This window comes from Dasypus novemcinctus (assembly GCF_030445035.2).
Source record: "Dasypus novemcinctus isolate mDasNov1 chromosome 11 unlocalized genomic scaffold, mDasNov1.1.hap2 SUPER_11_unloc_1, whole genome shotgun sequence".
NCBI classification, from domain to species: Eukaryota; Metazoa; Chordata; class Mammalia; order Cingulata; family Dasypodidae; genus Dasypus; species Dasypus novemcinctus.
The window spans coordinates 1,127,731-1,152,902 of NW_026688125.1; the positions used below are offsets into that span (position 1 = coordinate 1,127,731).

The 25,172-nt window shown below is 42.7% G+C and overlaps 1 long non-coding RNA gene across 2 annotated transcripts in view; it reads left to right on the forward strand.

Annotated features, from left to right (window-relative positions):
* The window catches only part of LOC131277353 (uncharacterized), an 88,957-nt gene extending 64,551 nt beyond the window's left edge, over positions 1 to 24,406 (forward strand). For both annotated transcript variants that reach the window (XR_009184537.2, XR_009184538.2), the window contains exon 3: positions 24,042 to 24,406. This is a non-coding gene — a long non-coding RNA (uncharacterized lncRNA). The remainder of the gene's footprint in view (positions 1 to 24,041) is intronic.
* The last annotated feature ends 766 nt before the right edge of the window (positions 24,407 to 25,172 follow it).

Below are 25,172 nucleotides of genomic sequence, written 5' to 3' on the forward strand. Positions count from 1 at the left end.
GGGTCCTGCTGGTCCCACAAATGGTTGCTCTTATCAAGAGCTTGTGATTTGGGGCCCACCCTCTCCCTCTCATGTCCCATCATCCTGCCCTCCCAGGGCAGTGCCCAGCAGTGGGGTCTTTGGTTCCACATTAGGGAGACCCTGCTCCTGGGGGACCTGGTCCTGCTGGCACCTGATGTGACCACAGGATGTGGTGTCCACTGTGGTTTGGGAGATGGGGCAAGGTCCCCAGCAGAGCCCCTTGGCACTCTCAGCCCTCGGTGCCCTCTCCTCTGTCTCTCCTGCCTCCTGCCATGACCCCCAGCCCTGGGATCTTTGGTTATCTCCTCTCCATTTCCTACACCATCAACAACAAACTGTCACTTGGAATGTGCAAGACCCTCCAGAGCCTTTCAAACTACAAATGGGAATGTAAAATAAGGAGGTCATGCTGCTTAGGAACCCTGGGAGCAATTTATCTTGTGTAAAGAAAATGCCAGATAGAAGCTTCAGGGATTCAGGGTGATCGCAGGGAAGAGAAAACTCTTGAGCTTAGTTCCCAGTTCTGGTTCAAACATAAGAGAATGTATTGTATCTATTCCTTCCAAGAGAAAGCAAGCACACAGCCATGAACCCACAACTGAGAGGTGAGGTGTGAGATGAGCAGCAGGTGGGAGATGTCCGCAGTTCTGTAGACTCAGGAAGCAAGCGGAAGGGCCATGGCCAATGGGCATCTGAGATAGAGCTTCAGGACAGGGCAGGGGACAGGTTGGGGCAAGAGTGGGGTAACTGGCTTTTGTGGTTTGGAGATACATTCACCAGAAAAGCATGTTCTTAAACCTAATCCATCATGTGGGTCTACTGACGAGATTACACCAGCTGAGGCCTGGTCCAGCTAAAGCAGGATGGGTCTCAATCCTGTTATTGAAGGTCTTATAGGGAAGATCACGTGGAAAGAGAAAGCCAGGAGCAGCCAAAGGTGAAAGTCAACAAAACCTGGAATAACAGAAATAAATCAGCAGAGGCTGCCATGTGCACTGGGATATGACAGAAGAGCTAGGACCAAGGGTCCCTGGCTACCAGCTCCAGGGTGCTTCAGTTTCTGGGAGAAAGCATCACTCTCATGACACTCTTGATTTTGGTATTCTCCTTGAAAAAACTATGAGTAAATAAATTCCCACTGTTCAAGCCAATCCACTGTTCAGCAGCCAGGAAATAGCCATTGTCCAAGGGTCCTTATTTATCGCAGCGCTTGGGCAGTCAGCAGGAACACCTGGGCAGGGAATTCTACAAACCTGGCAAAAACAATATTGGAAGAACAAGAAAGCTACTGGTTTACCAGTGAAATCCCTCCTCACATTTGCTGGTCCCTGGCAGGTGGTAACAGGTGAGGCCAGATGGCCCTGGAGGGGTAAGTAGAGAGGCAGCAGCTCTTTCCTTTCATTTTAGTTCTTTCTACACTGCCTTACTCTTTAGCAATGTGCATATTTTCTGTCCAAAATAAATAAAATCTATTGGTAATAACTGTGGGAAGAGTGTCTGTTTCAGTGGCATAGGTTCTGGGTCTAATCAGATGACAATGGGGGAAGGTAAACATCCTGGTCCTTCCATCCTTCTGCCCCCTCAACAAAGAGGTGAGGAGGCCATGGCATCTGGTACAGAACTAATCATCCTGTTGAGAGGAGACCCACCTGTAGGGCTGGGATTGTCCAAGGCAATGATGGACACAGCTGCTTTGGCATCGAGATGGATCCAGATGGGGCATCATGAATTCCAGCTCCTGAGTGGAGACCAGCTGCCCACTTCCATGGATGACACCAGGACATAAGCCATGATCCTGATGTGGCCAGTGTGGGTCCACCAGGTTGCTGCCAGCTGTCAGTGGGCAGACGCCAGGCCCAGGCCAGATGGGGGTCCAGGAGGCAGCATGGAGGCCAGAACCCTCCACCAACATATTGGTGCCCTGAAGAGACTTGAAGGACAAGCAAACACCACCCCTCAGTGGGCAGAGGCTCCTGCAGGCAGGGGCCTGGGAAGGGACTCCAGTTACTTTGGGAATCTGGGTTCCCATCTGGGCTCAGCCCTGACCACCTGTGGGACCCATGCAGGAGTCACACTCCCCTGTCCTCCTGCACATGTGAGATGAGGGGGCTAGAGGCTGGGCCTGAGGGGCTGGCCCCAGGGATACCTAATTGCAATTCATTAGCAGTTGTGTTTACAGTGGCTGCAATGGAAACCGGGTTCAAGACTGAAAACTGAAAAGGCTGAGCAAGGGCCTCAGAGTGGATCATGGCTTCCCACATCAAATAGTGGTGCACTGAAGGAACACCAGGCAGCAGTAACTAGTAATTTACAAATTAATATTCATCATACTTTCAGTGTCTCTCAGACTGAGCTCTGAGCCTTTGGTTAACCCCAGATAATCTCTGCAGCAACTCAACATGAAAGTCCTATCACTAGCCCCACTTCACAGATGGGAAAACTGAGGCACAGAGAGGTCAGGAGAACCTGCCCAGGGTCACACAGCAATGTGGGGCCAGGCCTGGAAGTGAACCAGCTGGGAGCCATGAGAGATTCGATGTCTGATCATTTAAAGGACAAGGAGGGACAGGTGCACTCAGGGTCAAGGGCAGGCCAGGATGGGCCTTGGCCCTGGCTTGGGCCCCAGCCCTGCCCCAGCCAGCCACATGGGCACCAGCAGCGTCCTTACAGCTCCAGGGGCTGTGAAGTTGAGAGGAGAAGCAGAGTGGCAGGGGCAGTGCTTAGAACAGCACCTGGGGCAGAGGAGGGACTCAGAAGGGGTTGGTTTAAGCAACCCAATGACATTTGAAAACTCAAAGTACTACAAAGAGATGAAGGTGACAGCAGCACATTATATTTCTAAGTCTGCCTCTCCTGCTGCCAGAAGGAAGCTGCCCCCACCTGTGGCCACGGGGGCTCCTTCCATCCCAGGACAGCTGTCTCTGTTCTCAGCCTCCAAGGACCATCCTCTCCAAGCCCCACTCTTTTGCCCTGAGAACAGAGCTGGGGCTAAACTGCTGATTGGTCACATTAGCCATCGAGATGACAGGACCTGGGCTCCAGTGGCTTTGAAAGGTTCTCATCTCCAGGAAATTCCAGGACCAGGGCCAGTGGTTCCCACAGTCCTTGAGTGGCCTCTGGGGACCACAGAGGGTCAGTTCCTTGACTTCCTGCTGAAAGCAGGGCAGAGTCAGAAGGAGAGGAGACTAGAAGCTCCATGGCCCTGCCTCTTTCCCCTGGCAGAGTTAGGTCATCTGAGCAGGGAAGAGCATCCACTGGTTGGAAAAGGGCATTGCCACTGCTTCAATCCACTGTCCTTTACTGCTTGGTCTCTCTTCAGTCTTAACCAACAACCAGAATTATGAATCCTAGACACCCAAAACTAGGACCCATGGTTCACCAGCTCCCTACCTCTGACCACATGATGGCCCTTTTTCCACTTGACTCCCGGCCCTGGCTGCACATTAACCTCTAACCACAGAGTGGTTGCCACAGCCCCACCTGGCCAATACTTGGCCACATAGGAGCCTCAAAGCCCAATATCTTGCCAGCCTCAGCTGCATCATTCTCATTCCCTGATAACAAACTGACCCCACAACACCTGAGGGTGAGCTCTAGCCACCAGGAGAAGCTCTGAACCTGCAAATGGCACACTGCCCCTGCCTAACCAGAAGGGTGCAGGTGAATGTGAAGCTTACTGGAGGCCAGCAGCCACCCCAAGCCATAAGGAGTCTGGGCCCTCACACCACTCACCTGACAGCACAGGCCTGTCCCCAAACTGGGCATGAGCTTGGGTGCTGCCTGATGGCCCTGGCAGGCCTTGCATGGAACTCAGGAGGAGAGACCTTCAGCACCCCTGGAAGCTGGCACAACAGTTGTAGACATTTGACTGCCCAGCTCATCTCCAATGCCACATGCTCCTGCCCAGGAAAACAAGCCCCCCAGTCAGTCCAAGTCCACCCTCATCTCTCCAAGCATAGTCATGGATTATTCTGTGGTTAAGGTTTCAAATTTTGCTCATGACAGAGACAGAGTAGTGCCAAGTTGCTCAAGCAAGTACATCAAACACCCAGTTAAGTACAAAAAATATGCTTCAGAGTTAAGAACTGGATCATACAAAGCTCAGGATGTACTGAAAATTGCCAAAGAAAAGGCACAAAAGAAACAAATTGAGACCTGACTCTTCCAGTGTATCAGTTGTAGCACTGATTTGAAATCAACCCATGCAGACTCTAGTTCTCCTGAAAGCTTTGATTTTCCTCCAGGAAGCATGCATTCATCTGCTGCCTCCACTACTTCCTTCTCTTCAAAGGGAGAGAAAAAGCTCAGGAATTCCTTGATAATGAAAGCCTGTTCCAAAATCATCTCTGAATCTTTCACACCAGATGGCAGGATCATATGTGTAGGGAACATTGTTTGCATCCAGATTTACAGCTTCCATTGGCCATTATTCATATCATAACTGTGGGACAGAAATTTATAATGGCCTTTCAATCCAACGGGAGACCCATATTTCATGGTTTGAGTCTCCAACATCTTTCCTTGCTCTCTTGCAACCCTCCCCCTTTATAGAAAACTTCCAGTAACACTTTAGTAAGAGAAAGGGCCTGTGTCACAAACCTGTCACAAAGGCAGCTAAGACTGCCAAGCAGCCAACCCCTGAAATGTGGGCTATGTTGGTGCAGTTTGAAATATGAACATGGACAGTAAGGTAGGTGAGAAAAATTGGAAAGCACTGCAGATTTTCTAATCTAGTTAGCAATGACTTCCACAAATTGCCTGTTCAAATTGTAGAGAGAAATTGTACTGAATTGGCTGGTTTATTTGTTTGTATGTTTTGGTTGGGCTTGGTTTTTTACTTCCATATAGCCATTTTTTGACTGGGCAACTTATTGAACAAGCAATGAAATTTTGTCTTAAGGAAGTGAAATGTTAGTAGTATTTTTCAGTTGTGAAGTAAAAAAACCCCAAGGCATAGGAACCAAAGCCTCAATTGAAAGTGAATTTTTGCACTTAAAAATTTTCTTCTTTATTTTCTTTTAAATGTTACATTAAAAAAATGAGGTCCCCATATACCCCTCACCCCACCCACCCCACCCCTCCCATATCAACAAACTCATTGTGGCACATCCACTGCACTCGGTGAATACATTCTGGAGAACCACTGCAGCACATGGACAGTGGTCTAGATTGTAGTCCATACTCTTCCCCAGTCCACACAGTGGGCCACGACAGGACACACAATGTCCAGCATCCATCCCTGCAGCACCACCTAGGATAACTCCAAATCCTGAAAATTCCCCCACACCATATCTCTTCTTCCCTCTCCCAACCATCAGCAGCCACTGTGGCCACCCTCTCCACATCACTACTACAGTTTTTTTCCCTTACTTATCACAATAGTTCCCCAGCAGAACACCAGTACATCCACTCTAATCCATACTCTGTTCCTGTGTCTTGTGGACCTGGGATGGCTATGTCCAGTCCCCTCTACCTCAAGAGGAGGTTTAGATTCCACATGGATGATGGATGCAATTCTCCTGCTTGCAGCTGTAGGCACTCTTGGCTCCCTGGTGTGGTGGTTGACCCTCTTTACCTCCCTGTCAGCTAGCTAGGGTAAGTCCAAGAAACCAGAGGGTAGGAGCTGCAAGTCTCCTGAGGCCCAGGGCCTGGCCATCACATGGAAAGTTCAGAGTTTCAGGTCTCCTGAGTATACACCAACCCAAGTGCCAACCACAGGTCCAGTAAAAGTAACAGAAGAGGCATGAGTAGAAAGGTTATATCTGAGTCCAACTCCATCACACTCAGGAACACAAACTCCAAAGTCAGGCCAACTAACATGGTCCTGAACTCCAGAGCCATCTGCCTTGACCATAGAACTGTGAGTTGCTGCAGCTCTCAGGAGAACCAGCACCTGGGTTTCCATCTACCTTGGCTGTCTCTGGTACCCTGCTGAGGCATGCATAAGCATCACCCCCGATGACCTCCTGACTCTTTTTTGGAGACTCTTAGCCATATAAACTCACTTGTCCTTTCCATTCCCCCCTTTTTTATCCAAAGTAAAAAAGCAGTTTTTAACACCTGATATTACATGTAGGCTGAGATATTCTGCCGGTCTGAGTTGACCTCTTTGTTCAAGGTCTTTTGGTAGTTACATCATCAGCTGGTGCTTGGTAGTAACCCCTCAATGCCAGGGAGCCTCATCCCCAGGAGTCATGTCCCATGCTGGGGGGAAGGCAATGCATCTACATGCTGAGTTTGGCTTACAGAGTGGCCACATCTGAGCAACATGGAGGCTCTCAGGAGGTAACTCTTAGGTACCCCACAGCTATAGTTCTAGTTCATATTTCAGGCACATAGGCTCATAGTCAGAGCCATCAGTATCAAGGGCTCATCGTTGGACCTTCCATCTTTATTGGTCTTTGCCATTGCACTTGGGGGATTGTTTTTGTTCCACTGGGGAGTGTGATAGAGCTCCCCTGGTCAGAAAGTCAGCACTCTCTCATCTGTAGTTTCCAACTGAAACCACTATGAAAATATCCAAACCTTTCTATGTACCCTGTAGACATGCCCTGGAGAACTCCCTCCCAACTGTGTGCAGCGCTCCAGTGACACCCCACATGAATGCTCCTCTCCCACCATAGTTGAACCTCTCTGTATTCCAAAACTTATTCAAAAAGGAAGCCCAATATATTGCCAGGCTCCATTAATAAGAAAATGGAATATAGTGATGGGTTTAAAGGTTAGGTATAGAATATATAGAAATTTAGAAAAATTAAATAAAGGAAAAATAAATTGGGGCATCAAAAAAATGAAAAAGCTTTGTTTTTGACATTTTGCCTTTCATCACTGCTATAGCTGTTGCCTTGTATGTACAGTGGCAAGGCAATTTCCTCCATTTCTTCCTCAGTATCTACCTCCTTTTTTTTTTTTTCCTGATTATTAATTTTCTCTTGATGTAAGTTTTAGGTCACAGTAATTCACATATACAATATATGGTAACCCACATATCCAACGTCAAACCCTTTGTCCTTCCTCAACAGTGATCTTTTTACAAGTTCATATTATATTTGCTGCAGCTAATGTACAGATATTGAAATGAGAGCTTTCAAACATGGTTTCATTTGGGTTTACATCATGGTTTATATTTTAGACTATACACTTTCCTAAATTTTTAGTTATCTTATGTTTTACATTATGGTTTACATTTTAGCCTATAGACTTTTATACATTTTTGGTATAATTTAACATGACCTATATCCATCATGGCATGATCTTGTGGAACACTTCCATTGCCCCACAGTTACCCTGATTCCATGTATTCAACACCTCTTTCCCCCTCCCCTTAGGGCCCACCATGACAACCAATCTTCATTACTTGAGGGACCATATTCAGAGATACATGCAAAAATGTTGAGGGCTTGATCTACTTGACTGCCCTAACCTATTGGGAGCCACCGATTCTCTCAAGAGTTACAATTCCCTTTGTTTGAGAACATCAGTCCTCCCCAGGATGTGGGTATACCTTCACTCTCATTGTATGGGTCTCCACCCAATGATATAATCCACTATGACAAAATGTACACTCACACACTCCCCAGAAGCTTGCCCTGTGTCAGATGCCCCCTGCCCTTAAGCATCCAAAACAGGCAACCTTCCATATTACATTCTCTAAAGAGTTTTCTCTGCACCACAATTTCAACTACATACCTGACAATCTCCCATGATCAAATGTTCCCCTCACCCTCTGCCCAATTTCTTGGGCAATCTGACCCATCCTCCCATCCCTAGTGCCTCTAAAGCCCATGCAGCACCACCCTAAGTTACCCCTATGCCCCCATTTTATCCCTTCCCTGTACAAATACTTACCTCCAGCTTATCATAGATTTCACCCAAGTAGCTGTCAGCTCAAAACCTTCCTCTACCCTCCAACTACCTTAAAGTTTATCATCCAGTCTCTAGCTCTCTGAGACAGCTTGGTTTACTTATTTCATATCAGAGAGGTCATGTAGTATTTGTCCTTCAATGCCTGGGTTGCTTCACTCAACATAAGGTTCTCAGGATTCATCCATGTTATCACGTGTTTGTACTCTATTTGTTCTTATAGCTGAGTAGTATTCCATTGTATGTATATACCACATTTTATTTATCCATTCATCTGTTGATGGGCATTTGGGTTGATTCCAACTTTTGGCAGTAGTGAACAATGCTGCTATGAACATTGATGTGCATATATCGGTTTGTGTCCTTGTTTTCATATCTTCTGGGTATATACCCAGCAGTGGAATTTCTGGGTCATATGGCAAATCCATAGCTAGTTTTTAGAGAAACCACCAAACTGTCCTCCAGAATGGCTGGATCCTTCTGCATTCCCACCAGCAGTGGATGAGTGTTCCCATTCCTCCACATCCTCTCCAACAATTGTAGTTTTCTGATTTTTTGATAGCTGCCAGTCTTATGGGGGTAAGATGGTATCTCATTGTTGTTTTGATTTGCATTTCCCTAATAGCTAGGGATTTTGAGCATTTTTTCATGTGTTTTTTAGCCATTTGTATATCATCTTTGGAAAAGTGTCTGTTCAAATCTTTTTCCCATTTTTTAAATGGGCTGTTTGTCTTTTCATTTTCAAGATATAGGAGTTCTTTATATATGCAAGATATAAGTCTCCTATCAGATATATGGTTACCAAATATTTTCTCCCATTGTGTAGGCTCTCTTTTCACTTTCCTGAAAAACTCCTTTGAGATGCAGAGGAAGTCCCATTTATTTATTTGTTCTTTTGCTGCGTGTGCTTTTGGTGTGAAGTTCATAAAGCCCTTTCCTATTACAATATCCTGTAGATGCTTTCCAATTGCAGAGAGTTTTAATAGCCAGTTTGTACATAGTATCTTTGTGTGCGTGTGTACACATACATACTCACAGGTAACATAAATATATGTAATAGAAAATGTAGCTTGTCACTAAGTGACACATGTTGCAGACTTGGAATTGCAGATGAGCTGGAAGAATAGTACAGACATTTAATGAATTTTTGTTTTGCTTTTTAATTAATGATCACTTAACCTTTCTATGCACCCAATAGTGTAAGAGTTTGATACATGGGGTCAGACAAACTGAGATGCTCATTATTCAGTGGCAGACTGGAAATAGCCTAGTATTTGGGATTAGCACTGTTAAGGCTGGATATAGGTTTAAATGATCACTTCCTATCTTCCAATGTGGATTTAACAAAAAGTTTCAAGCTTCTTGTTTGGAAGATTAGTTAGGTTTGTTTTTAAATATATAAATAGCTGATTGCTAAATTTGGTCAGAATTTTCCTGATTGCCAAATTTAGTCAGATTTCTACTGATTGGCTGCTCTAAATTCTTAGTACATGTCCTAGTAAATTCCACTTTGTGAATTGTCTTATATGTAGTTGTTGCATTTTGGAAATACCTAATTTGTAATATTAAAAAAATATATTTCCACATAAGGTATCTGTTTGCAGGTCAGAAAATGAAAAAAAAAGTAATTGTGTGATGCTCTGTAAGGTGTAAGAACAAAAATGGTGAAATAAAATGGACTAAATCTAACCAAAAAACTCTAAATGCTTACATTTAAAATTGGCATGAAGCTGTAAATGCTTATATTAAAAATGAGGAAAGATTTTGTATTAGAGACTTAACCTCAAACCTGGAAGAACCAGAGAAAAAGAAGATCAAGCTAAACCAAAGCAAGTCGAAGGAAGTATATAACAAGGTTTAGAGCAGAGATTAATGAAATAGAATACAATAAAACAATAGAATCAGTGAAACTAAAACTTGGGTCTTTGAAAAGGTTAATAAAACAGGCACACCTTTCTTTCAGCTTCTGACTACTCCATCTTTGGCTGTTCTCTCTGCTGGGCATTGGTTTTAGCTTCTGGAGTCATTTCCCTGTCTCTGCAGTTTTTTCCTCCATCAGTGACCTTTTATTCCTCCATATATAAAGGACTCCAGTAGGAGGATTAAGACACACCCTGGGTCACACAATCTAATCAAAGGCCCTTAATGGAGTAATTTAATCAAAAGATCCCACCAACAATTGGTTTCCACACAGGGAATTAATTAGCTCTAAGGACATGATTTTCTAGGGTTTAAAAATTCTCAAACTACCATGCCCCATAGTCCAACTATTAGATATAAATCCAAATGAATGGAATTGCACAATGATATTCATAGCAGCATTATGCAAAATTGCAAAAAGTTGGAAGTAACCCAAGTGTCCATCAACTGGTGAATGGAAAAAAAATGTGATATATTCATACCATGGAATATTATTCAGTCATAAAAAGAAATGCAGATTTGATACATGCATTGTGAAGATTTGAAGCTGTACATACCTCAGAAAAAGAAGCTCTTAAAAGCAATCTGTTCCTATGGATGCATATCCATAGTAAGTAGGGCCTTTTGATGAGGTTCTTTCAGTTAACGGTGTGATGCATCTCTATCAGGGTGGAACTTACTCCTATTTCTGCAGTCCATTCTAAACAGAACACATTATGGAGAGAAAAAAAGCCATGGTAGGAAGAAGCTGGAGTCATGAAACCTAGAAGAAAAAGAAGAGATTGGGAGAGGCCACCATATGCCTTTCCATGGGCAGAGGAGCCAAGAATCACTGTAGTAGTCTTAATGAAGAAATCATAGCCTTGATGGATTACATGAGTTGAACATATTCCTATAACCATGAACAAATAGATTCCCATTGTTTAAGCCAAACCCACTTCATGATATTTGCACTAAGTAGTCTAGGAAAATAAAACAGATTTTTGTACCAGGATAGTGGAGTGCTGCTATTGGAAGCTCTAAAAATGTGGAAATGGCATTGGAATTGAGTAATGGTTAGAGGCTCATACAACTGTGCAGCACTTGCTAGAAAAAGTTTAAAGATTACTTTCTAGTGTCTGTTCCTAGAAATATGGACACTAAATACACTTCCATTGAGGCCTTAGATGGAAATTTGAAAATGTTATTAGAAACTGGAGTTATAGTGATCCTTGTTCAAAATGGCCAAGAACTTGGCAAAATTAAGTTCTGATGTTGGTGGAAGGCAGAACTTGAAAGTACTGAGCTGGGATATTTAGCTGAAGAGTTTTCCAAGGTAACTATAGAAAGGACAGTTTACCCTTCATTGCAGCTTATAGTAAAATATAAGAGGAAATGGAAAAGCTAATAACCAAATTCTTAAGCATAAAGGAACCAGAAATTGATGGCTTGGAAAAGCCTGGGCTTCCATAAAGCAAGTCCCTAGAGAACAGAGTCCATGTGAGGGTTTAACTGAACATGAATCCAATTAGACAGACATTCCAGGGCAAGTCAGGACTTGCAGTGTAGTTACTCGGGAAAAAACTGTGAAAAGACTTGTTTGATGGATTCAACCCTGTTTACTACATGCAGACCAGCAAGATTTTTTGCAAGATCTGTATAAGTGGAGCCACTGCCAGCCTGGATTAAAAGGGAGACATTGAAGACTAAAATCACTTCAAGGGCAGAACCATGGAAGCTGAGTTCTGGACCAAACACAATTCAGGCCAAGAGTGTGGACACACCATGTGTGCAGAAAATGTGCATCTGCCACAGCATTGGAGAGGGCAGGCCTTCCAGCCCACTGTTCAGGAAAAGTGTTATCACCCCAGTGTTCTAGGAAGTTGGAACCTATGTCCCAAGATTGCTGACAGCCTAGATGCCATCTCAGTGGTGGAGAGGGTGGTGTCTTCACCACTAGTATTTGGGTAGAGCATTTTCACTGTGCACACACTTGGAAGGGTTGTCCTCCACTCCATCAGGCCCATAGAACAAGACATCTTTCCATAGAGGACTCTCAGAGTGTGCCCTTCAGGGTTTCATAATTGCTTGGAAACTCTAATCCCTATTTTCCTTCCAACTTCTCCCTGTGGGAGTGGGAATGTTTATCCTATGCCTGTCTCTCAATTGTATATTGGAAGCAGATAACTTTTTAATTAGGATTCCCAGGTCAACTGAAGGAGGGGAACTGTGCCATAGGACAGACCACACCCAGAACCAATTCTGATGAGACTTTGTAATAAGCATTGTTTCTGAAATGATTTCAAGTCTTTGGGATATTGGGATGGAATAAATGTATTTTGCATATGGGGAGAACATGTCTTTAGCAGATCCAGAGGATGGGCTGTGGTGGTGCAATGCTGTATATGCCCCTGAAAAACACATTCTTAAATCTAATTCACTCCTGTGGGTGTGAGCCCACTGTAATTATGGATTTGTGTTAAGGTTACTTCATTTAGGGTGTCACCAACATCAATCAGGATGGGTATTAATGAACAGAATGAATACAGAGAGAGAGAGAGAAAGCCATGGAAGCAAAAAGCTGAAATCAACAAAAACTGGAAGAAGGGAGAGACCAGCAGATGCCACCATATTCCATGTGGTAGAGGAGTCAATGATTGCCAGAAGCTGCTCTTCAGGAAGAAAGCATCACCTTGATGATGCCTTGATTCAGACATTTTTCTGAACTCTAACCATGAGTGAATAAGTTCCCATTGTTTAAGCAAACTCATTTCATGGTATTTGGTTTGAGCAGTCTAGGGAACTAAAACATGAGACAGTGTGGATGAAGCTTGAAGACATGTTAAATGAAATAAACCAGACAGAAAAGGGCAAATGTTGTATGATTTCATGGATATGAAACTAGAATAAGTAAACTTACAGAGTCAGAATCTAGAATATAGGATACCAGAAGATGAGGTGTGGAGAGGGAATGGGAAATTGTGGGTTAAAATGTACATGGCTCTTATTTGGAAATGATATAACTGTTTTGGTGGTGGATGGTGTTGATGGTGGCACAACATTGTGAAGGTAATTAAGAACCCTGAAATAGCCATCTGAATGTGGCTAGAAGAAGAAATGTAAAGTTTTGTATATGGTAAAAAAATAAAACTTTTACAAAACTCCAGGGAACTGCACTACATAAACAACAAACCCGACCTTAAACCATAGACTATAGTTCATAGTACAATTACAAAAATGTGCTCTTATCAATTGTAATATATTTTCCACACCAATGCTTGGTGTTAATATTTGGATGGTATATGGGAATCTTGTATATCATGTATGATTTCTCTGTAAACCCACAACTTCTCTCAGAAAGAAAAATAAAATGGTATTGACATCTGATAGAAGAAAAATTTGTAATGAAAAAATATTAATTAATTTTAAAAGTAGCCCCAATAGGATGATCATGTCTTTTTTAAATATAATTTTTAGATTAAATTGTCTATTTTTAAAAGACACATAGATCACAGAAAATGTTACATTAAAAAATGTAAGAGCTTCCCATAACCCCCCACATACACGCTCCTCCCACACCAACAACCTCTTCCATCATCGTGGCACATTCATTGAATTTGGTGAATACATTTTGGAGCACTGCTGCACCACATGAATAGTGGTTTACATTGTAGTTCATACTCTCCCCCAGTACCTTCAGTGGGTTATGGCCCATGGTTCCTGGCTTCCTCCTTCAAGATAATCCCTCTCCCACTTCCTGTCTTGGGCCCTGTCTCCAAAAGGTTTGCAGACTCAAGCTGGAATTACCTTGCATGCTCTTCTCTGTCTTCCTCCCTTGATGATGTCATGGGGTCCAGAACAGGTCACTGCACCCACTTGTAAATAAGCCAGCCTAAGGGACAATGGGGCAGGGGAGTGGAGGTAGGGGTGGTAAGGGTGTGGGGGACATATTTTTGCTGCATCCCATGACACGAGCAGCCCCATGAAGCTTTGGTGTAGGACTTTTATGTGGTGCAGTAAACTCACTAGGGCCCAAACAGACTCCCAGGACTGATGGTTTCTGAAGTTCTGCAGATAAAAGGCAAAACACTACAGTGATGCTTTGTAGCATGATTTGCAGGCTTCAGAGACTATCTTTCAGCTTTCCCCAAAGCAAGAGTTCTTTACAGATATATGTGCACTCTTTCTCCTCCTATCAGGGAGAAGTCCAAGGAGTTTTCACCCTTTCTTTGGACCTCAATGTTGAGCTCCACCAACACTGTGCACCACTAGAGCTACTCCTCACTGCAGGTGAGCAGCGGACTGCCACCCCATAAATACAGGCGTGGGCAGATGCAGCCTCATGGCCTCAAGGACAAGCTTCAAGAAATGCTCTGAATTGCTGGACTACTGAGATTAAGCATGTTTAGGGTGCCCAAGGGTATTACTTAATCTCAACCAGGTGTTATGGAGAAGAGAGGAAAAATAAAGTGGGAGGCACATGATTTGTCACTGTGGCCATGTATGTGTGTGAGAGAGAAACAGGGACAGAAGTGGGTGTAATGGAGTCACAGGTCACAGATTCCCTTCAGCACAGTGTGCTGGCCACTGCTCTGGCTTTGGAAGGCACCACACATCAAGGGGTAGATGGGTTACATGACAAGGACACAGGAGTCTAAGAGGTGGATCTAGGACTGTTTTCTCCATGATCTTTTCAATTTTTCTGTTTGAAATTTTCCATAATGAAATGATGGGAGAATTCCTGTGTGTGGAAAACAGATGGGTAGTAAAGACAGTGTATGTGAATGTGAGCAGCTGAATTTTAAGTCATGGGGTGTGACCAGTTGCCCCACAGAGGGACAAATGAGAAGGGTCCCAGGTGGAACCCCAGGCAGGATGATGGTTAGGGTAGGAGAAGCAGATGACAGTAGAGACCTGGGGAGCAGACAGCAGACCTCATGGCCTCAAGGACAAGCAGGACCTCAGGCCTAAGGTCCCATGGGAGACCCAGGTCTAGGTGCTCCCTCTGAAGTGATCTCTTGGCCAGGCTGAAGCTGCAGATCTTGAGCAAGATTCCCTTCAGGCACTGGGGCCTGGGTGTAGCTTCTCCAGCAACAGATCTGAATTCTTCTGAATCATGAAATCATGTATCTCTTTATTGTGGACCTCTTTTAATTTCCCTTATTAAAGTATTACATTTTTTTACCTTCGATCTTGCACACCTGCGGTTAGATTGATCTGTTTGTGTCATTAGGATATAGAAAAACATAATTTTCTATATTATTCTTTCATTCAACTACCTTGTATCTCATACTTTTCCTGTAGATTTTTTTCATGGTTCTATGTAAATCAACAAATAATATACAAGCAATTTTATTTTTTCCTTTCTAAATCTTATGCCCTTAAATTCTTTTTCTCATATTTTTTGCAAATATAATGTTGACTAGAAGCGTTAGTGAGTATTCTATTCTCATCCTTGTCCCCCATTTTAAGGAGAATATGTTCAATGTTTTAGGAAGATGTTTCCATAGGTATGGCTTTTGGGGAGAGCGTGACCATCAGCCAGTGTTCTGACAGCACTGATCCTGTGCTCTGGGATTGCAGTGTCTGGCCACAACCATGATGCTTCAAGTGTGTAGCCTCCTCCCCAGTGTTTGGGGAGAGCATGGGAAAGGGTGGGACTGCTGCTCCATTAGGCCCAGAGGCCAAACATCATTCCATAGAAAACCCTCAGACCACAAAATCTGATGAAGGAGTCCCTGCTGTGTCTCAGAATTGTTTGGGACCCATGAACCCTGTGTTTTCCTTCCAGTTTCTCCCTGTGGGAATAGGAATGCATATCCTATGCCTGTCCTTCCATTGTGTACTGGAAGCAGATACCTTGTTCTCAGATTCACAGGTCCACAGACAGAGAATTATGCCCCAGGACAGAACACACCTATAACTGATTTTTTTTAAACAAGGCAATTTTATGGATAAAGCAACAATTCATCCAGTGTACAAGCAATGGTATTTGATATAATAACAGGTGTGCATTCATCACCTCAATCATCACTAGAGCATTTTCATTCTTTCGATAATGATAATAAACAAAAGACAAACTAACAAATTCTTCACCCCTTTATCTCTCTATGCTTCCCCTGTTGTGTACATAGCTGCTATTTCTGGTTATTCTTGCACAATTAATTATTTATTAAGCAGCTATAACCAGTTTTGATGAGACTTTGTACTTAATGCTGACACTGAAATGACTAAAGGCCTTGGGGATATTTTGATGAAATGGATGTATTTTGCATATGGAAAATAACATCTTTGGGGGCCCTAAGGGTGGGGTGTGGTGTTTTGAAGCTGTATGTACCCCAGAAAAACATGTTCTTTAATCTGCATCATTGATACGGAGGTAAACCCATTGTAAGTAGGATCTTTTGAGGAGACTGCTTTAATTAAGACATTCATTCAGGATCAGGCTTAATCCTATTATTGGAGTCCTTTATAAGAGAATGAAATTCAGACAAAGAGAGAAAGCCATGGAAACAAGAAGCTGAAATCAATGAAACCTAGCAAAGAAGGGAGAGACTGGCAGATGCACCGTGGGCCTTGCCAAGTGGCAGAGGAGCCAAAGATTGCTGGCAGCAGGTCTTCAGAGGAAAGCATCACTTTGAGATACTTGGATTTGGATATTGTCTCAGGCTCAAAACTGTAATCTAATTCCCACTGATGAAGTCTAAACCATTTCATGGTATAAGCTTTAAGTAGCTTAGGAACCTAAAGCAATGTTCTTTTCTACTACAATCATATTGTTATGTTTAGGTTGCAAAGTATATTATGCTTGAAGGTTCATTTGTAAATGTTTTGGGGAAAGGAACTCCTTTTCATGGCAGATCATTTGCTTTTGGCAGTTTTTAATTCCAAAGATGGATTGCTTTTCTGGCAGGTCACTGTCCCTTTGTCTTTTTTACAAACATATTCCAAATCAATTATTTTTCACTGTTGACTATGAATTTAGAATTGCTTTGCTTTGATTCTATAGGATGTTGTATCTTGGAAATAATTCAATTCTGTAGGCTGAAGGGAATTCTTTCATGAGAAAGTCTCAAAGAGAACAATCTATAATGTCTTAAGACCAGTGGAAATGAATGGTTTAAAAAGCAGTAGCTTCCTCTTAAATTTGCATTTATTCCTTGAATCCAATTCTGTTAAGGTACAAATGTCTATTTATCCCTTCAAATCTGTCAGTATTTGCTTTATATATTATGGGGCTCTGCCATTAGATGCATATATATATGATTATGTCTCTTTGTTGATTATGCCTCCTTGTTAATTGCCCCCTTTATCAGTATATAATGGCTGTCTTTGTCCCTCTTAACAGTTGTTCACTTTAAGTCTATTTTACAGGCAATTAGTTTGACAACTCCCAGCTGTCTTTTGGTTACTATGCAGATGTAGGAGAACTTCTAGGAAAGTAAATGTCCATGAAGCCATTTTAAGTTCATGTTCCAAACTCTAAGGTGATAATGTGATGTGAGGTGGTGATCTGTAGTAGGATGCATGAAATCGGTATTGGGGAGAGACTGCAGCTACCAATGAGAGGATTTGAGAGAGGATCATGCAATGCCTGGCTGCAGAGTGTGGAGACAAGATCACAGGAGGAGAAGAGTAAAGAATTGAGAGGACAGTGTATTGGCCAGTTGAGATGTGAGGGGTATTGGAGAGAGTAACAGAGTGTCAGTACTGGAAACTCAGAAATGAGGGGGAAGCAGATTTAGCTCAACTGATAGAGCATCTGCCTACCACTTGGGAGGTCCAGCGTTCAAACCAGGGCCTCCTGGCCTGTGTGATGAGCTGGCCCATGTGCAGTGCTGATGCATGCAAAGAGTGCTGTACCAAGCACATAGGGGAGCTCCATGCACAAAGAGTGTACCCCTCAAGGAGAGCTGCCCCATGCAAAAAAGGCACAGCCTGCCCAGGAGTGGTGCCACACACACCAAGGGCTGATGTAGCAAGATGTTGCAATAAAAAATGACATAGATTCCCAGTGCCACTGACAAGAATGTAAGCAGACAAAGAAGAACACACAGCGAATGGACACAGAGCGCAGACAATGGGGGGGGCAGGTGGAAAGGGGGAAAGAAATAAAAAATGAGGGGCCTACAGTCAACAGCAAGTGAGGGCAGTGTATGATATCATCTGGTGACATGAGATTCAAACATTGGTCTGTGCCTCTGTTTAGGAAATAGGAAAGAATAATTATCTGAAAAGAACAAGGTGGATAACCCCCCACTCTAGGCCAGAGGTAAGGGGTGTATGCAGAAACAGCAGCCATCCTTGTGGTGGATGCTTGGACCAGAGGGAGAGTTGGGTTTCCCATACAGCAGGCTTTTTCACTCTCAGCACTGTTGGCACCCTGAACCAGAAAATTCCTGGTTGTGGGGCATGTGCAGAGTGCTTTAGGGTGTTTCCTGGCATCCCTGACCTCTGACCACCCACTAGATGCCAGTAGTAGCTCCTCCCACCAGCCCAGCATTATGTCAACTAAAAGTGCCTCCACAAATGGCTAAATGGCCCCTGGGGGGGACAAAAATTGTTGAGAACCACTACATTAGAACACTATGGTGATGGAACTTTCAAAGGAGCAGTTGAAGATACAGCATATTTTGCTGTTGATGCACCACAAATCCAGGGGACTCCAATCTGTGCCATGATATGAACAGTGTTGGGAAACACTATATTAAGACTGCAGTCATTGGGAGAATGAGAAAGACAGAGCAAAACCCAGGAAGTGAGGAACAAAGGAATTGAGAATAAAGGAATATCAGGATCCTAAGCTCATGTGGTTCTGACCTGCAGATTGCTGCCACTCCTTCATTATCAAAAAGTCTGGGCCAAGAGCCTGGCAGAGATCAGACTACAGTTACAGGCCAAGTACAGCAGGTTTCCAAATAAAGAAAAGAACTGGTCAGAACATTACATCAAGAGAAATATATGTCATTGCAAGCAGAATGAGTTAACTCTGACCTGAAAATGTCTGTTTTTATTTACAGCATTTGAAAGCAGACAATTCAGTCAATATTCTCTGATTTCAGAGAACTGCCTATACAATTCCTGTTAATGAGATATTGACTAAGGGAGACAAATTTAATGTAATCAGGGCAAGTACACTGAAAGGTCATTTGCACCAAACAGAGAAGTGAGAAAGAGCACAATGTGAAATAGAGGTAGATGAAAAATATAGCAGTTTTAGAGTGAAACTGATAGTAATAATAAAATGTGTATGTGTTATGAACTCTTGAGTGACCAAAATAATGGGGAAAGAACCACAGATTACCCAATTTAATCATAACAGATTAATGCAATATATACTTAAATTCTGCACAAAATTTAACTCAAAGGATCATTGAGCTAAACATGAAACAAAAACATAAAATGCAAAAAAATATATGAAATAACTAGGTGAAACATGATTGGAAATATGTGTTTTTTGGCTTTTTGTTCATTTAAATTTTTATTTAGATAAGTAGGTTGTCAGAAAAATCATGTAACAAATACAGTCTTCCCTTATACCCCCTCTATTATTAGCACATTGCATTAGTGTGGTACTTTGTTACAATTGATAGAAGAGTATTATAACTGTAGTATTAACAATAGTCCATATTTTATATTAGAGTTTTTTTTTTCCAGTATATCACCCTCTTTTTAACACCTTGCATTTGGGTGTATATGTACATGCCACATTTTGTTTATCCATACATTGGTTGATGGACAGTTGGTTGATAGCATCATCTGGCAATTGTGAACACACTAGTGTGAAGATATCAGTTTGAGTCCCTGCTTTCAATACTGTTGCATATATGCCTATTGGAGGGATTGCTGGGTCATACTGTAATTCTATACTTAAAAACTGATAAGGACCAGACACTAAGAGATTCATTTGTTCCACCTCCCCTCCCGACACCCTCCACTGGACTCAGTGAAAGTAGTTGCTTTTTGTGAGCAATCTCAGTAAGTATTCTATTGATTGGTGAACTCTGTTTTAAAGGATATAAATTGTAGGTCATTTGTAAATGGCATGTCTAGGTAACAATTACAGTGTCCATTTATCCACTATAATCTTAGGTAGTATAGCAGTTTGATATTGTTTATGAATTTAAAAAATAGATATTGGATTATGTTTGTGAACTGGTCTGTTTCTCTAGGCATATTAGATTGGATTGGATTCAGAGGTTTTGCTGTTACTTGATTAAGTAATAATTAAGGCTTTGATTGTCAGTACGACATTGAGTCCCACCCTCTTGGTGGGTAGGGACTCACAGAGAAAATGACATGGCAGAAGAGAAAGTTGGAGTTTTGAGCTGGAGCCTGGGAAGTAAGCACACAGAAGAGTAGAGCAGCTGAGCCCAGAGAGAAATGAGCCCAGGAAGAGAGGAACCCAGGAAGCCTGAACCCTGGCAGATGTCAGCAGCCTTCTTGCTCCAACATGTGGGAATAGACTTTGGTGAGGGAAGTAACTTATGCTGACAATTCCTAAAATGCTCAGTCAGTACCACCTATATTCTCCCATTGAGGAAGCTGACACAACAGGATGAAGAGGTTTCAAAATCAGTGGAACTAACATCTGAATCCTAAAATTATCTCCTATTACTTGGTTTAATGTTGTAGAAATTCCTGAACAAAGGCAATGTCAGAAGGTCCAGGAAAGCATGCAAGGACGGGATCTTAAGCACCAGGGCTCCCTGAAGGGCCCTTTCCAATCTGAAATGCTGATTCTTCTCCCAGCATTTATTTTTAGGCCAGTAAAAAGAATTTATTGGGAGATTGGGGGAAAAAAGAGAACTTGCTGAGAAATGGGAGAGAAGGATGGAAATACATCAAGCTTTGGTGTGGGCTCCTCTTAGGAAGAGAGCCTCCTGGACTTTTGAGGAAGCCTGCCCTCTCCTTCTCCATGGGGCTGAGTAGCTGCACACTGAGGAGCACCACACACCCATGAAGAATTGGAAGCCCTTGTAATCCTGTCACTTCAGCATGTGAAAACTCACCCATATGTGCACCTGGCTGCCTGCCCAGAGAGCACAGAAACATCCTTGGGCTCAGGGTCTCCTGTACCACTATCAGGAGCAACTCAGAGTGATGCATTCAGGAGGCACTGAGGAGCAAGCTGAAACCTGACTGCCTGGATTCAAGTCCCAGCTCCTACACCCACTAGCCATGTGACCTTGAATGACTTACAACTCCTGTGCCTCAATTTCCTCAACCACAAAGTGACAGGAGTAGAGTAAGCACACACTAAATGATGGATAGCTACTATTGTTGTTGCTATTGTTCAGAAAGCTTTGTCCAATCCAGGGCACTTCTCCTTCTCACAATGTCCTTACATCACAGTGTATATGAAAGTATTCTCCTTCTTCACTCCAATTATAAAACTATGCTTTCCACCAAGCTCATAAAAATAAAAATAAGAAACTAGACTTCTCAAACCAAAGTACTTACATTAACTATTTCCTACCATGATGATGGGAGCAAAAAATCAATAAGCTCTCACAGAATTCATACTCATGAATAGGAGGAAGCTAATTTAAATAAGAAGTTTAAATGAACTCATTTCCACACACAAAATATGTATTCTTATTGTTTGACATAAGCATGGTAAACATTCTCCCAAATATGAGATAGGCATGGGTTTCACTTTTTAAAGATATAATTTATGCAATTCCACTGATTAGTTTCATAATATTTCAGATTAGTTTTACTGTCAAAAAACATCCCATTTAAAATATTTCAACTTTTAAATCATTAGGGAGCAAATTATCATTGATTTAAATATACATTCATGATTGGGGATTTTCACCAAATTTCTTTAGAGACAGAGAATATTAATTAGCAATAGGGATAGCTAATATTTATTACACACCAATTAAGTATTTAAGAAGCTAGATGCTATTTTTATATGCTAGCTCATCCTTTTCATCCTTTGATGGAGGTTGTTAGAGAAAAAATGGTGCTCAGTGAGACATGAAGACTGAAAGGATTGCAGGCTGGAAGTTGATTGGGAAGCTCTCCCAATGGAGGGGACTGGAGAGAGACTTCAGCCTGCATTTGGCAGAGGGTGTCATGAATCTCTGCAGTACATCTATAGGCAGGAACATGCTTAGCCAAGGGGAGGGTTGGGGCTTGGGTAAGACCGAGGGCCAATAGGGATGGCCAGGGGTGTGGTGTGCTAGTGGTAGTGAATTCTAGGAGTGTGGGAGGGGGTTGGTGGTGTTACGTGGCTCCTTTGTCTATTCTGGTGGGTAATTGAACTGTATCTGAACACGTAGGCTCTGGATGGGGGCTGTTCTAGGTCACAGGAATTCAAGTCACTGTTAGCCCTTGTAAACAGTGTGATCAGTTCATTATTAAACACCTTGTAAGGGAGAAATCTCTAACAGAGGTTCAGGCCCCTTTTATACAAAAATCTCAGCCTTGAGGTGGATTGTTAAATGCTTCTGGGGGCTGATGGATAGCACCCATGTGAGATTTTTAGCACAAAAACATAGAGGACTGTACTTCTCAAATTTTAATGTGCACGTGAATCATGTAGGGGTCCCTGAAGTAATGTGCGGGGCTCAAGCCACGTTGTGAGGGAGGATCAATGTGTGCAGAGAGGTGGGGGTGTGGTCAAACATGTCTGTACCTGCAAGGAAGCAGAAAGGAACTGATGTTCTGATAAGAAGGAACTCTAAGAATAATACCCTCCTCAAAGAACTTCGTGCCTGATAGCCCCTCCTCTGAGAACAATGGCCTAGTTAACTGCTTTATTATTTTTTAAAAGATTTATTTATTTTATTTTATTTCTCTCCCCTTCGTCCCCCACCCCAGTTGTCTGTTCTCTATGTCTATTTGCTGCCTGTTCTCCTTTGTCCGCTTCTGTTGTTGTCAGCAGCACAGGAATCTGTGTTTCTTTTTGTTGTGTCATCTTGTGTCAGCTCTCTGTGTGTGCAGTGCAGTTCCTGGGCAGGCTGAACTTTCTTTTGCACTGGGCAGCTCTCCTTACAGGGTGCACTCCTTGCATGTGGGGCTCCCCTATGCAGGGACATCCCTGCATGCCACGGCACTCCTTGCACGCATCACCACTACACATGGGCCAGCTCCATATGGGTCAAGGAGGGCCAGGGTTTGAACCGTGGACCTCCCATGTGGTAGATGCATTCCCTAACCACTGGGCCAAGTTTGCTTCCCTTAACTGCTTTAAATAAAGCTTGTGGTGCCAGCTCAGGTCCTTGACTTTGCCATCAGCTAGCCCCGGCCCACCTGATCTCCTCTAATCTTGTCTTTGTCTCTATGTCTCTTTCTTCAGCTCCTGTCGCCTCCCCTCAGATTCTCAGTTCACCCACACAGGTTGCAGCAAATCACCTGGGGAAACTTCCTATTATGATTCAAAAGTCTTGGGTGAGGTGTTTCTACAATCTCTCAGAACTTGGTGAGGCTTCTGGTCTATGGAACACATTGTGAACAAGGATCAACTGGTTGTAATAGGCCACAAGTCATATGTGCAAAAAATCTTTTTAAAAATTCAAATTTTAAATATTAAGAGTTTTCAAAAAATCACAGGATTAGAATTAGAAATATTCATATTTCTTGTTGGGATTCTGAAATATATAACACCATAGAACAATTTTATAGCAACTTTTTGTTTTCTTTTCCAGTTTAAATTTAGAATCCAATTTCTTGCTGTTTTCCTGGGGGTGGGGGTGGGGGTGGGGTGTCCCCTAAAGCCCTGATTTTTATCAAGGCTGAAAGGCCAAGTACATGCTGCCATACCCTGATACAGGGTCCCTTCTCTTCTCTCACCCATGCATAACAGCTCACTTTTAAAGTTCTAGAGATTAGACAACTGGCAGAGTCAGGCTGTATCTAAGGAGCTGGGCCTAGAAGTTCTCCCAGATGAAAGGGAAGCTCTACAACAAAACAATACCTTACCAAAAGGCAAGAATAAAACCACTGGCTTCCATCCCTGACCTTAGGTGACACACTCCCAGCAATAAGATGATAACATTTGGTTGTACAATATTTTGCATGATAGTTTGGTTCAACTTTGCCAGTGCCAGGTTCAATTTACTTTTAAAAGGCCACTGGCTAAACAAAGCAAGTTTACTGAAGGACCTGTGGTCCACCTGGGCCCCTCATCCACATTCTTTTTGCTAACAGCAACACCTAACTACCAAAGCAATACACAGTTAAGAGCATTCCAACTTATTGTAAAGGGTCAGTTAAAAATTTACACCTGCCCTTTTGTCTTTCCTCAGAGTCCTTCAAAACTACTCTCCAGTCACTGGCAGAACAAGACTTTCACCCAGGAAAGAGATAAAACGTCTATGATTCTGCAAGCTACAAATCCTGAGATCTTTATTTAAAAGGTGTTGGTGCATCACATTATTCCCAAGGATTGTTCATTTGTGCACTCACATCAGCTGTTGATGGCCTACCTGTGAGTTGGAACATAGGGGCACTTTTTTTTTTTTTAAGTTTAAGGTAGGTATTCATCACAATTCATTTGAAGATTCCTCTTTAGATGTGGCAAAATGGAGTCAGGCTGGCCCTTAAGCCACAAGACTGGAGTCCTTACAAGCAAAGGAAACTCAGACACAGAAGATCAGTAGAAGCCCCAAATCAGGGAAGCCAGAAGTCACAAAGAGAAAAGGTGGAACCATGTGATAGAGGCAGAGATTCCAGATAAGGAACCCCACGTACTGCAGCAAGCAGCAGCAGAATATTGCAATGTCAGGGAGAAGGTGTGTTCTGTTGAGATCTTTATTTTGGAAATCTAGCTTCCAAACCTGAGGCAGTAAGTTTACAATCCTTAAAACAATCAGTTTTGAAGTATTTATAGTATCAGCCTTGGCATATTTGATACCAGAAAGTGCTGTGCCTTTGTTACAGATACCTAAAACTGTGGAAGTTATTTAGGAATTCAGTAACTGATAGATCCTGAATTTTTCACAAGTTGTGGGTTTATAGAACCATCATGAATAAAATAAAGGATTCCCCATTCTGTGTTCCCTTATTCTAATTATTTCATATTAGTAAGATCATATAAGATTTGTCCACCTGTTTCTGGCTTAATTCTCTCAACATGCTGTCTTCAAGGTCCTCTCTGCTGTCACATGCATCAGGACTTTTTTTTTTTTTATGACGGAATAATAGTCCATTTGATGTTTTCTTTTTTTTTTTAATTTGTTTCTCTCTCCTTCCCCCCCCAGTTGTCTGTTCTCTGTGTCTGTTTGCTGCATATTCTTCATCTGCTTCTGTTGTCAGTGGCACAGGAATCTGTGTCTCTTTTTGTTGTGTCATCTTGCTGCATCAGTTCTCCATGTGTGTGGTGCCATTTCTGAGCAGGCTGCACTTTTCTTTCACACTGGGTGACTCTCCTTACAGGG